We start from the raw sequence: 6,329 nt of genomic DNA on the forward strand, positions 1-6,329 counted from the left end.
GGGGGAACGCCCCTCTGGTCTGGCCTAGTACGCCTGCGCCGGGTCCTGTCAGTCATTGGCGATGGCCAATCGACGCAGGTTGCCTCTAGGTCCTACCTGATGCGCCTGCGCAGACGGGAAAGTGGCTGCTAGAGCTTGAAGCTGTGGCTATCTCCCTAGTGTGAGCACCTGCAGCAGGCAGGGAGGCATTCCAAGGGCCAAGCAGTGAATTGCTTCTAGTGGATCTGAGGTTCTACAGTGTGCGTGGGAAACTCACAATAAATAAGTAAATTCAGTAAGTGTCTGCATAGCAAGAAGATGGAGTCTATAACCAGATTTATTGGATTCCAATCCCAGCTTTTCTACCTACTAGCTTGTGTTACCTTGGGCACATAATTTCATCCCTCTGTGCCTCACTTTCCTTCTCAATAGAGTGAGGATCATCATTGTACCTGCTTCAGGGTTGGCGTGAGATTAAATGAGGACGATCTCTCTGTTACTCAATAGGAGCTACATAGGACAGTGTTAAAACATAAGACATGCTAGCTGGTGAGGTGCTTAATGTCATGCTAGGTGCTGGGTTACCGTAGAGGAAAGGCAAACTGCACACTCGTGACATGTTCTCGGACTGAGGTGAAGAAATAAAAGCAGTGGGTCATGACCAGCCGTTGCTACAAAATGCAGTGGAAAATTTCAGTGCATGCTGAGTGAAATAAGCCAGTCAATGGAAGAGAAACATCACATGACCTCACTCATTTATGGATAATAAAGAACATTATAAACTGATGAACCAAAAGATAGATATAGAGACAGAAAAGCAACAAGCAGACTGTCAAATTACAGCAGGTAGGGTAGGGAGATCTGGGGGAGATAATAGATCAACTGAAGGACTTGTATACATGCATATAAGTACAACCAATGGACACAAAACTCTGGGGAGGGAGGGTATGGATGGGAGGGGGGGGCAATGTTAAAATATGTACACAGTTAATAATTTAATGAAAAAATGTAAAAAATTAAAATTAAAAAAGAAAGAAAATTTCAGTGCTCTGTGCATGGAGGGTTAGTTAAGTATTTGTATTACTTGGGGACACTCCAAATTCTGCATTTTTATCCTGGGTGTGGCAGGTTGTATTTCTGAAAAATGACTACAGAAATACCGAAGTTCCAACTTTGCCACTCCCCATCAAAGGCTAGACTCTAATTCCTTTCCTCTTTAACATGAGCAGGACTTTGTGCAACAAATACCCTGTTTCCCCGAAAATAAGACAGTGTCTTTTTTTTTTTAATCAATCTTTATTGTTCATATTATTACAAAAGTTCCTCAGTTCCCCCCCCCCCCATCAGGTTCCCACCCCACCCTCTGTCCTTTACCCACCCCCCATTGTCCTCATCCATAGGTGCACAGTTTATGTTCAGTCTCTTCCCACGCCTCCCTATCCCCTTTTCCCCAAGAATCGTCAGTTCACTCCCCTTCCATACCTCTGATTCTATTATATTCAACAGTTAATATTGTTCATCAGATTTTTTTAATTTCCTTGGTTTTTAGATTCACTTGTTGATAGTTACGTATTTGTTGTTCATAATTTTTATCTTTATTTACTTTCTCTTCCGAAAGAACCCCCTTCAGCAATTCATATAATTCTGGTTTAGTGGTGATGAACTCCTTTAGCTTTTTTTTTTTTATTAGTGAAGCTCTTTATCTGGCCTTAGATTCTGAGTGACAGCTTTGCTGGATAGATTATTTTTGGTTGTAGGTTCTTACTATTCATCACCTTGAATATTTCTTACCATTCCGTCTGGCCTGCATGGTTTCTGTTGAGAAATCAGCTGACAATGGTATAGGTGCTCCTTTATAGGTAACTACCTGCTTTGCTCTTGCTTCTTTTAATATTCTCTCTTTGTCTTTTGCTCTTGGAACTTTAATTATGATGTGTCTTGGTGTGGTCCTCTTTGGATTCCTTTTGTTTGGGTTCTGTGTGCTTCCTGGACTTGTAAGTCTAATTCTTTCACCAGGTGGGGGAAGTTTTCTGTCACTATTTCTTTCAGTATGTTTTCTTGCTCTCTCTCATCTTCTGGGACCCCATAATTCTGATGTTGGTTCGCTTGAAGTTGTCCCAGAGGTTTCTTACATTATCTTTAATTTTCTGGATTCTCTTGCCTTCTTGCTCCTGCGGAGGAGTGTCTTCTGGCTCTTTATGTTCCGAATCTTTGACTTGATTCTTGCGGTCTTCCATTCTGTTTTTAGGACTCGGTATAATATTTTTTATTTCAGACAATGTATTCTTTGTTTCTTGTTGATCCCTTATTATTTCTTGTTGATCCTTTATTATTTCTAGTTGATCCCTTTTCATATCCTCATAGGCCTCATTTATTTTATCGGCCTTTTCTAGGAGATTCTTGAATAACCTTATAAGTGTGGTTTTGAACTCTATATCCAGTCGCTTTTTGTCCTCCATTTCTTTCGTTTGTGATCTATTTTATTGTTTTGGCATTTTCGCCGCTTCCCTGATGGGGCGGAGTTTCAGGGTGGAGCCTACAGGCTTGGCTTCCATCAGCCACGCCCTATGCAGTTCCTGAGTCTCAGTAATCCCCAGGGTCCTTCAGTACTCGCTGCAAGCACCTCTGAGAGAAAGGTGCCCTTGATTTTTGCCTGCTACCAAACAGTCTATGCTCTCCCCCAATGAGCCCGAAACTGGGGTTCAGTTCAGTTGCAAGTGGAGTTGGAAGTGGCGTTCAGAGCAGTCGGGAGCCCCTGTCTCCTTCCTGCCAGGGCAATCCCGTGGCACAGCCAACCGTCCCTTCTCTGCGAGCAATGTGCACACCTTCGGGACCTCCTTTCGCCGCTCCCCTGGGGTTCCGCCTTACAGCCCAGCTCCCTCTGTTTAAGTCTGGGTCCCCGGGGTCTGGTCTAGAACTGGGGTTCAGAGGAGTCGGAACTGGGGCCCAGCACAGTCCGGAGCCTTTGTCTCCTTCCCGCCAGGGCAATCTGGCAGCAGAATCAGCAGTCCATCCTCTGCGCACAATGTGCGCACCTCCGGGACTGCCTCTCTGCGCGCCGCGTGTCTCCGTACCTTAGGCTTTTACAGCTCCTCCGCTCTTCCTTCTGGTTTTCTCCTTGCTTCTCATTGTAGAATTTCCAGTCAGTCGACTTTTCTGTAATTCTGGGTAATGTCCATTTTATATTTTAGTTGTATTTTATTGAAATTGTTGTGTGCGGCTGCAGCTAGGTGTTTACCTGTGCAGCCATCTTGGATTCTCTCTAGGACATCCAATAAGACAGTGTCTTATATTAATTTTTTCTCCCAAACTCGCGCTAGGTCTTATTTTCAGGGGATGTCTTATCTTTCCATGCACTAGGTCTGTCTAATTTTCGGGGAAACACGGTAGCATGTGGCAAAAAGGACGCTGTGCAACTTCCAAGCATAGGTCAGAAGCTAGGATACATCTCTTGCCTGGTGACAGCTCTCTCTCAGTCTTGGGTTTCTCTCTCTCTCTCTCTCTCTCTCTCTCTCTCTCTCTCTCTCTCTCTCTCTCTCTCTTTCTCTCTCTATCTCAGCCCAGCTGCCATGGTGAGAGGAGGCCCAGGCAACATGAAGGTCCCAGATAAGCCAGCCTGAAGCACCAGACAAGTGAGTGAATACTGAAATGATCCCAACTCCCAGCCTCCGGCCATCCCAGCTGACACCAAGAGGAGCAAAGAGAGTTGTCCCCATCGAGCCCTGCTCAAACTGCAAATCTGTGAGCAAGATACAAGTCGTTGTTTAAAGCCAGTAAATTTGGGGCTAATTTGTTACACAGCCATGACACTTGGGTGGCTGGGTCACATGTGAAATTTATATTACTATAGGTCACATAAAAATATCATTGCAAGTCACTGCTATGGCAGCAAGATGTCATAAGAAGAAAGAAAACAGGAGCAGGATCTGTTGATCTGGAACATCTGCTGTGAAGGCAATTAAACAGGGTCATAGGACAGTCACTAGATTTGGGGTGGGGGACGGTGATCGGGACTGGACTTCCTGAGCAGGGGATATATGAACTAGGTAGGACCTGAGTGATGAAAAGGTGTTGGAATATAAATAGCCAGAGAGAAGAAAGAGCAAGTGCAAAGGCTGCTTAGGTGGGGAAAGTTTTTAATTTATTTAAGAAATAGCAAGGGGGCCGAGACCGGTTTGGCTCAGTGAATAGAGCGTCGGCCTGCGGACTGAAAGGTCCCGGGGTTCGATTCTGGTCAAGGGCATGTACCTTGGTTGCAGGCACATCCCCAGTGTGTGTGTGGGGGGGGGGCCGGGGGGGGGAAGGGGCAAGAGGCAGTTGATCGATGTTTCTCATCGATGTTTCTAACTCTATCCCTCTCTCTTCCTCTCTGTAAAAAATAAATAAAATATATATATGTAAAAAAATTGTCATGCTTATATTAAAAAAAAGAAAAAAAGAAAAAAAAAGAAAAGAAATAGCGTGGCCGGAGAGGGTGAGCAAGAGGGTTGCCAGGAGCCCTGAAGTTCTCTCTGGTGTAACAGGAAGCATTGGGAGACATTAGGTGGGGGTGAGCTAGGGAAGATCTCGATCCCAGATCTTCTGGAATCGAGAGAACTTGCAGGCTGACTGGGTGTATATAATGAGGAAGACAGTTTAGGACCCCAGAAGACCATCCCCAGACTTTTTGGGTTAAGAAGCTCCCCAGCCTTTGTCTCATGAACCAGCTAGAAGATTTAGAAGTCATGACACCTGCCCTGGTCGGTGTGCCTCATTGGGTTGAGTGTCATTCCGTGCACCGGGCGGTCACGGTTCCATTCCTGCTCAGGGCACCTGCCTGGGCTGTGGCTGCGGACTGCGATCCCCGGTAGGGCCATGCAGGAGGCAGAGCAATGGATAGTCCACTCTCTCACGATGTTCTCTCTACTCCTCCCTTCCTTTCTCTCTAAAAATCAGCAGGAATATTGTATATCTTATAAAAGAAGCCATGACACCTGAGCTATTTCCTGCAGGAATATTGGTGTCTGGTGCCTGGGCATGGAGCCTGGTCCAGAGTCAGGGCTCAAGGTCAGTGTTGCTCACCCCCCTGATGGCTGAGCAGTAGATGATGACATGGCTCTGTCACCATCCGCTGTGTGACCTTCCGTGGCAGGAGCTCACCTTCTGTGCCCAAAGGCAGTGGGTGGATTACTTAACAATGCAGAATGAAATAATGAGGAGATAAGGCCTTGGATTCAGTTTCTGGCTCTGCAGTTTACCTGTGACCTTGGCAAATTCTTAACCTTTCTAAGCCATGGGCTAATGATAGCTCTCTTATCAGCTGGGGAGGGGGGGGTGTTCAAGAGATTAGCCATTTGAAATTGCACAACTATAGCCTGACAGATATAAATGCTCTGGTCAAAAAAAGGCCACTCACCTCTCTTCTAAAGAGCAAAGTTAGAACCACTTCACAGCCAGAAGGATGGCTACTATTAAAAAATAATAATAAAAAAATAAAGCAAGCAAGCCCTGGCCAGTGTGGCTCAGTTGGTGGAGCATCATCCCCCTACACCAAAAGGTCGTGGGTTCGATTCCAGGTCAGGGCACATAGGTTACTGGTTTGACCCCAGTTGGGGTGTGTGTGAGAGGCAGCTAGCTGATGTTTCTTTTTCACATCTCTCTCTCTCTCTCTCTCCCTCCATTCCTTTCTAAAAAATCCGGTGAGGATGAAAAGCAACACAACAGAAAATAAGTGTTGGTGGGATGTGAAGAAGTTGGAAGCCTTGGGACCCTGGTCATTGTAGGTGGGAATGTAAAATGTGTAAAATGGTGCGGCCACTGTGGAGAACAATACACAACAGTAAAGAATTTAAATAAATAAAAAAAGAAAACAATATAGCAGGGCCCCCAACCTCCAATTACAAAGAATTACCATATGACCTAGCAATTTCCCTTCTAAGTATCAATATATACCCCCCAAAATTGAAAGCTGGGACCTGAAGGGGTATCTGTGTGGTACTAAGGTGACCAGACACCCCGCTTTTGGCGGGACAGTCCCACTTTTGAACAATTTGTCCCGCGTCCCGCGGTGTTTTAAAAAAGTCCCGATTTTTGGAAAGAACTGTTAGACAGGAGCAGAGCAAGGACGATGGGCCAGGCCCAGAACACTGCAGGTCACTGGGATGGAAAGCCCTGGGAGTCCAGCAAAAGAGGGTCTTCAGGTGGGATCTCCTGGGGTGACATGTCCTCCCCGGGCATATTAATGGTCCCCTGGTGGTTTGGACCCACCCCCCTTGACCTTGAGATAACATCTCCTGCCTAGAGGTAACATGTAGGCCTCAGCTGTATGTCAGCTCCAGGCCCAGAAAAGCAGCAAAACCAGACAAGCTGAT

Source organism: Pipistrellus kuhlii, unplaced genomic scaffold (genome assembly GCF_014108245.1).
Source record: "Pipistrellus kuhlii isolate mPipKuh1 unplaced genomic scaffold, mPipKuh1.p scaffold_m20_p_30, whole genome shotgun sequence".
Lineage (NCBI taxonomy): Eukaryota > Metazoa > Chordata > Mammalia > Chiroptera > Vespertilionidae > Pipistrellus > Pipistrellus kuhlii.